The following is an 8,639-nucleotide window of genomic DNA, read 5'->3' as shown; positions in this document are numbered from 1 at the left end:
TCCGGACCTCTAGGTAGTTTTGAATAATTATAGAATTATTACTAGTGATCAGTTAGTTAATAATCGCTCAATTATCTTAAATCAGTCAGTCAGTCAGTCTCATATCTAAAGGGTCAATTCTCTTGGCAGGAACTATAAATAGGCAACACACACAGCTCTTGATTATATTACAGTGAATTTATTCTCTAACTAAGGTGATAAAAGATGGTTGGATACAGGGAACATAAACATTTGCTGAACAATGAGCCTGGAGGTTCGATTGTGGGAAGCATTCGACTCATACGGCATAGAAGAGCTACTGAAAGTAAACTAATGCTATAGTTTAGGAGTTAAAATGACATCTGATCACAGAACGTGTGTTAAGTCTTACTGCTTGTCGACAGCCTGCTTTTGGCCTGTTGCACGGGTCCCACGCTAGCTGCCGATCCTGGCTTTTTGCTAGGGATTGTCCGGGGTTCTCCGTGTCTGATTGAAAACGCCTCCTCCATCTGGCAATTCGGCTGTTTGCAGGTTTCCTTGGTTGTAGCTGGCGAGACCACGTGGCTTGGTCTGACCTCGGTGAAGTTGGCTTGACGAAAAAGGCTTAAAATGGAACTTGGTCGTTCCTGAATTAGTCCAGTGTAACTTAACGGACTGATAACTTTAACAAAAAAGAAATAAAGAAAATGAAACAAACTGAAGGCAGATCGATGTCTCGGCACTTCAGGTGTGTAGCTTCAGGCGAACAAAGGCTTGTTTGTTTCGCTGGCCGAGTCTGGGCGTGTGGCCTGGCGAGGCACGCCACGCGCGTGCCGAAGCATCCAGAGGGCAGAGTGGAAGAGCGAGAGAGGGAAGAGACTAAGAGTCTAGAGAAGAGTCTAGAGACTGGCGAGCAGGTCGCGTGTCGCTCTTTTGTTGCCTGGGGCGTGGTTCCCCAGGGGCGTCTCAGGTTTCCCAAGGGACTGCCTTTCCAAACTTAATGTCTAAAGAAAAGAAATCTATTTGCACGTATTATAATCAAATATTTTCCACAATCGAACCTCAATGGTTGAACGGTTGTACTGTTCTAGGCATTTGGTAACAGGAAACAATTGTCACATTATTGGTCAGTATTTTTACACATTTAACCGCATTTCCGACGAGGGCATGTAATACTTATTTCGTCCACTTGGGGGAGCTCAGGTTACATGAGGAAAGCTTGGATTAAATCAAAGATCGTCTCTCCTTAGGAACCGGGGAATAATGTTGATTCATCCTTAAATTCAAGCTGGCGATTAAGAGTATAGTAAAACATTTCTTTGTCATCATTTCTAAAGGGATTTTGTAAGAAAGTATTATGAACAAGCATTGATTACATTAGATGAAGGAGTGTCTTGCTGAAAATAAAAACACTGCACAAGTAACTTCTTTTCAGCACTAATATCAACAGATAGCAACAACAGTTAACATAACTACTCAAATAGAGGCAAACATATTCAGGTAACTAAAGATTTAATTAAATTTAATTAGATGCTTTGAGTCTTTTGGAGAATGCAGTCCTTTGTCATCCAAAGTTCAGTGTCTGGAACATGTCACACTTAGGTGAGACAAGGAGTATCCTTTTGATGTGGTAATAAAACAAAGAATAAGGTCAGTTTCCACGGAAACGTGTGTGGTGGGGTAAGTTTTGATAGGCTGTTCAGGGAGATGCCAATGGCTGGCTCGTGTCCCTTTGTCAGTTTAACAGTCAGGCCCCGCGTTATCAGCTTCGGAATCAAAATGGTGCCAGTTTTATGGTCGGGCTAGCACTTAGAGAAAGCAACTTTGACCCCTCCCCATCTTCTCTGGGGAGGAGAAAGGAATTTAGGGTAGCTCCACATTCATTCAATATAAAATGCACAAATCCACATCGTTGTTCACTACACCTGGCAATCTTCAAAAAGTTCCTCATCTTTCTCGCCAAGGTAGAGTATTAGGCTGCGGATCACAGCTTCACGTCTCATGTCAATGCTTTGCTTCTGTGAACAAAAGATTGTGTCAATATTGAAACATTTTTTATACTGTCAAATGACAAGACAAGAACCTACACATTTAAGGAGCAATGCTTTAAGTTCAGGGAACAAGTGCATGTGTGGAAAGATGGAGCATGCAAGGGTGTAGAAGCTACAGTGTGAGGATCAGTGCTGTATTTGCATATGCATGGGGCATGTGTGTGTGAGAGAAATAGTAGTTTGTGAAACATCTGAAAAGGCGCAATTTTAAAAAAGCATACCTGACTCAATTTGTCCAGGAATGGCCTCAGTTTGGTCCCCACGACACCTCCCTTGGCCTTCAGCAGAGTGATGAATTCCTCCTTGATCTGAATTAAAGATTTAGAAGCCCAAAATCAGAAACTGGTCAAAATTAAGAGAAGGTTAGATTCTGTTTAGGGTGTTTTAAACTCTGTAGATATTAATATTGAACAAGCTAGCACTTATTATGATCAAATCTGCAAATTTTACCTTTAACTAACTTTAAAGCATTTCAAGTTTATTTATGTTCATGTGCTAAATCAGGAACAGTACTTCAAAATATATTATTAAAACAAACTATTAAGAAGATAGTACAATTTAATGGTTTATAGATTCACTTACCTCAGCTTCACAAAACAAAGCAGGCCATCTCTCTTTAAAGTCATCAGCAGCTGGACTACTGCTCACAACCACAAGTTTTGGCCATTTTTTCTTGAATCACCTTATTGTTGTTCTTCTTCTTTACTTCTTTAAGAAGCTCTAGTCTCTCCATTTCCAGACTGTTATTAGTTTCTCCACTTGGATGTGGAGGAAGGTAGTTCATCTCTACTCTTTTCGGTCTCTTGCAGTTTTTTGCAGGATTTTTCTCACTAGGGGATTTCCTTTTCAAGGAGTTGATATCTAGCTCAGGACAAGGTACTTCACGCCTTCTCATTTTAGAACGGTAGTTAGCCATCTTGTATTTAAGACGCTGCTGCCACCCATACATGCCTGAATATGAGGTTCCAGGCTCCCTTAAGCATGGATGCTTTTGTAGCAGAGCTTCTACGACTGCCAGTATTTGAAGACCAGTGGGGTAGGCAGTGTAGTGGAATATGGCTTCAGCAAGTTCCTCAAGTATGTCAGACTTAATGCTTGGATTCTGAAGGAGTGAGCCATCACTTTCATGAGCCTTATTTCCTGTCTGAAGGGGCATTTTGACACTATATGAAAAGCCGGGTATCACAAAATTTGTAGGCCAAGGTTCTGATCGATACTCTGGCACTTGTGGTAAACTGATGGTGTCGGATGAACTAACTGAGGAACTGTCATCCTGGAAAGACCCATCTAGTGGCACAGGGGGGGAAGAAGCATCAGCATCATTGATGGGAGTCAATGTGAGAGTAAAAGGCTCTGCTCTAACTAGTTTGATTATGTCTTTGTCCTTAACTATATCTGTTGATGTTAGAGTGAAAAACAGGTTATCAAAATCTTTGTCCATGTACATAATAGTAAAACTCTCTTGGAGATGAAAATGATCCTGTGCAGCTGCCAAAAGTTCGTCTATAGTGCTTGGGATTCCATCTGGTAGAGGTAACTTGTAAACTTGAGTCTCTTCAATAATAACACGTAGTTGAATGGAGGCAGACATCCTTACAGCCTTGGGTAGGCAGAACTGCAAGAGAAAACAAACACAGAAATGATTTGGTAAGATAAGAGCAAATAAAATATTTCCACACAAGAGCCAATGATTAAGCATGCTCTAGACCAGACATGTCAAACTCAAGGGCCACAATTGTCTCTGGCCCACAAGGTAATATATCTTAACAGAACTGGCTCGCCAGTTTATAGCACAGCACTGCAATAGCTGGCACATTGGAGTTTGCATGTTCTCCCCGTGTTTGTGTGGGTTTCCTCCAGTTCCCCCACCATCAAAAACATGTTAGGTTCTCCAGTCAGTGCCACTGACCAATGCCATTGGCACAGATCTGGAGTTGGTCCCTGGGTACAACACAGTGGCTGCCCACTGCTCCCTTCAGGGATGGGTTAAATGCAGGGAATGAATTTCGCTACACATATGTGTATGTGACTTTACCTCAATCAAGGGAACACATCAAGAGGGCGGATATGGCCGTAATTTAACAATATATATGATAAAACATTACTATGAAACAAAATACCAGACCTGGTTTTTAATTTTGGCCTCCTCTGTGATTGAGTTTGACACCCCTGCTCTAGATAGAAAGGAATACATAAAATATAATCTTAAACAAGTTTGAATTTGGAATAAATACACAAATAAGCCCTCACAAGGTGTATAGCATTAAGGCACAAGCCGGTTTCAACCAAATTAAAGTGATACTTTACCTTGTTTAACAAGCAGATTTGGTGTTTCAGATAAACCATTCGATCCCCTTCCATTGCATAGGTAGCCAATGGGTTAATGTCAGTGAGTTGTGACTGCTCAATTACTTTCACTGTGCTTGTTGGCTCTAGCTTGAAACATCTGACATGCTCACAGTACCAAGCACTTTGCAATTTTACTACAAAAATTAAGCTTTCACAAACAACAATGATTTGTAGTATTTCAGCAAAGTCGGGCAACCCACCAGTGGAGCCATATACCAACATCATGCCAATACCGTAACTGGTGCCCTGAAATTCCGCCTTGTTTGTCAAATGAACAACTGTCTTGTCAGAAATTCTTGTATGTTCTCATTTACAACCTCTAAAGGAACTCTTGACATCTTTGATACAGAGACATTTGTTTTGACATTTGAACCATGGAGATGGTATGCAATCATGGACTGGTGTTTTCTTGCCATTGACTTCAAAATGTTACGGAAGCAGCTAGTCTGTATCACTATATTCTTAAAGAAGTGATGCTTCGCTTCAAATCTCATCGTCCATAATGACACTAGAGGGCCAAATGCTTTAATAAGCTGGGGTTAATGCTCTACAAAATGGTGTTTTGGAATCAATTTCTCTTGTGGAAAAACACTGCTAAATCTATGTCTATGTTCAGCAATCAGGCTGTCTAGGAGACCAATGCTTTCATCTGTGTGGATAGGTGACATAGCCAACTCAACAACATCTTTGAGTGTCATCAACAACTGCCATGCATGTTCCTCTTCTTGAACTTTGGGGCCAATCATAAGTGGAAGCAGTCTCAGTAAGCACCAGTTTTCATGTGCGTTACCACCAATGGTTTTACGGGAAGCATAAGTTGGTGGTATACCTTGGGGACAATTTGGGAATTGTTTGATGATTTGATTAAGCTCTTCGAGAGAGAAATATCTTTTCTTCATCAAGATATCTAAACACAATGCCAGTTCTAAAGGTACAATACCCTCAAGTAAATCATGCAGTACATCAGGTGGGTAACCTGTTGTCACATGAAAGTAATTTAATCTTTGAGTAATTGATTACTGAGAAAGATTATCGGCGATCGCCCTTTATGATTTTTCCCAAACAGGGCACAAAAAGACCATCTTCTTCAAAGGTTTTCAAATCCCTTAATAATGGCTCTAGCACGCAAGTATAACCAAATTTCTTAATGTCATCTGCTTTGCACAAAACAGCTAAGTAAATTGATGATAAGGTAGACTTAATACAGACGGAATATCAGCCAGCACCCAGTAGACACCTGTTACCTTGTGCTTCTTACGAGAGGTTCCTAAAGGACTGCATATTTCAAAGTCATCAGAGTAGAAGTGAAAGTCTTAGTTCCTCTCCAGATAGAAATGTGTTTTTCTTGAAATGGGAACAATCACGAAAACTAGTATACTGGCCTGAAAAACCACAATGTCCTGCACTCCTCAACACCTACGCCTGAATGTCAGTATTTTTCAGAATTTGTGACAAGGACTCATATTGGAATGTTCTTCCCTCTTTTGCATCAAGTATATACTCTAAAGGTTCCACAAAAGCGAAATGTTCCTTTAAGTAACTATTTCTCTGGTGTGCTGAACCAAGAGGACCTTCTTCACTGAAGGCTGCGCTAAGAGGATTTAACTGGCAAATGCTATTTACCAAATCTGTGATAACAAATTCTTCAACAGCGCAGTTGTGGTTTATAAATGTGTCATGCACAATGTTTTTGATAACAGGTGCTGACGCTAGTAATAAATTGAAGCTCCTCTGCAATCTCATCTATACATCTATGTGGAACATTGTAGATGCAGTCTAATTTAAGTTATAAAGAACCAAGCTTTTCAACAATGACTTTAACTAAATCTTCACCCTCTTTGACAAGTGTTTCATCAGAACTAACTTCACTTTCATCAACCACCCAACTATTATCTTCTGTTGCCTGACTTGAAAATGTCTGAAATACAGTAGGTTTAAAATCTTCAAGGCAGTGAGGATTGTGCTTCCGACTCTTATGAGAAGCAAAAGTTGAGTATATATTAGTACTGTAGTCACAATCTTTGAAAACACAATGAACAGTTTCGTACTTTTTCAGATGAGCTCCGAGGTGTTCAAAATATTGTCTCTCAGTGTGAAAACTATATGAATTACATACAAGACATGAAAATGAAATAACTTGCCCCAACTGTTTGAGTATGATCTCTAGATAAAGGTGGGCGAAGTGCACCCCAACCTTTAAATGAACAAGGACAATCTGAGTACAAGCAGGGTAGTAACCTGCCTTGACCAGAGTGTAGATGGTTTAATCTATAATGCTTTAAGAGCTCTAAACGTTTCAACGTCCAGAAGTTGCAATATTTGCATGACCATCTCATAACATAGGAAGCCTACTGTTTCTCCCTGATAACACCAGCGCTGAAACTCGTCAATCTGTCCTCCTCCTTAGACCTATACTGTCCACTGCCCTGCCCGTCCAAAGAGTAAGGTTACCCTGTAATGAACAGACAATTTCTGATATTAAAACAAGGATCTTATACATTTAGCCACAATTTTAAATTACATTTCACAGTGAAAAAATGTGAAAGTAACAATATTTTAACATTCAAACAAAGATTTCCACTAACCGGAAAAGACTACTGTGCCAGTCACTCCTTCTATCTGCTCTCAATTTACACTCCACTAGCTCATCCAGCAGCACAACCTGAGCCTGACATATCACAACTCACTGCTGATCTGTCCTGCTTCCTGTTGAAAGAACACACACAATTATAAAACCTTTTAAATAGCCATTTACAGATGAATCATCACAAATCATTTACATGACAAGATATAATATTAAATATACAGAAATAAGCAAAAAGAAAATAGACTAGAAAGTTTCATACACTGAATGGGTTGAGCCCCAAGTTGCATATTTTAGTTAAAATACAGTGGAATTATAATTTTAAGTTGTAACTAGTGCCCTAGAGTCAAGTTCAAACTTGGTAACAATACCACAAAACATGATTACTTTAAATTCTTTCTAAAATAACATCTAGATGACTTATAGCCTATATATAAATGTCTCAAAACAAGTGCTGGAAACTGAAATTTTTAATTTTTAAAAAACATCTCACTACTAACAACATTAGACCCTTTAACAGGTTAAATGAAGTGGTCAACTGTGCTGAAAATATTATTAGTATATCCGCAGGATACCGGCATACGTTAAAGACACCTCCCCCTCTACGTTACTCTTCAACTTACCCACTCTTTGGAAACGTCTGAAACGTTAACGTTGCCTTTATTTTATGGAAATTAAATAAACAAATGAGCTTTTGAGCATAACGTTAAGTAATTTAAGTGAACACGTGGACGTTTTTGTTTTTCTAATTTGGTAAAAAATTTAACATGGCAGGGGTTTTCAGTCCCAGGGCGGATCAGGCAGCTCTTCGTCCTCCCTTTTTGCAGCGACTACAAATCTTTTAAATAATATGTGTAAATCTGTAGTAAAATGTACTTCTCCCACACAGTTAATGTATTACATGAATAAATTGTGTATCTATTTAAATGTTTACTTAAGAAATTGCAGATTTCACTGAAACATAATATTACAATGTAAAAATTATGACCGTTAATTGAATATATTTTACAATACCACAAAGTTCGTTTTTTCAGTGTATTAAAAAAATGCATTTTCTGGGTGTATACATGTATGTATTTAAATAACTGTAGTACATATTGTTATATTTTATTTTACTTATTTTATGTTACCATATTTTAATTTATGAGGATCTGTGTGTGTAGCATAAATGGGACTACAAACTTTCTTCACATCATACAACTTTGTGTTGTATAATGATGAATTGTATCTGAAATAATACATCACTGCTACTGGACAGCTTAGCAGCAAAATGTTAAGCAGAAAATATGACAGCAGAGAACAAAAACTAAAAGCACAATATCTAATAGAACACTGTGACCAAGATCTTCTAAAGAAAATCGAGTGGATATTTAAAGGCTGCCAAATCTTCATCTAGTCAACAACTACATAAAGATCCAAATCAGGAGGACTGCCAGCTAAGGGCTAACAATAGTGCAGTTGAAACAGCCTCCATGACATTCTCACCTGCCAATGTAGAGAGGGCAAAAAGGCCACAAATCCCGCTACCTACACCTCAGATCCTGCCTACTAGATTAGGACCTCAAACTTGTCAGAACAAAGATGCAGATGTCACTGCCTCAGAAAGTCAACACAAAAAGCAAAAGAGGTACTTTTCCGAAACCCTATTTAAAAGGAAACTAGCAAATGGTGAAACTGTGCCAAAAGAATGGTTGCTT

Source organism: Micropterus salmoides, unplaced genomic scaffold (assembly GCF_014851395.1).
Source record: "Micropterus salmoides isolate LMB-PRFRI ecotype aquatic unplaced genomic scaffold, ASM1485139v1 Ms_hic_scaffold_6, whole genome shotgun sequence".
Classification (NCBI taxonomy): Eukaryota; Metazoa; Chordata; class Actinopteri; order Centrarchiformes; family Centrarchidae; genus Micropterus; species Micropterus salmoides.
This window is presented reverse-complemented; position numbering follows the sequence as displayed.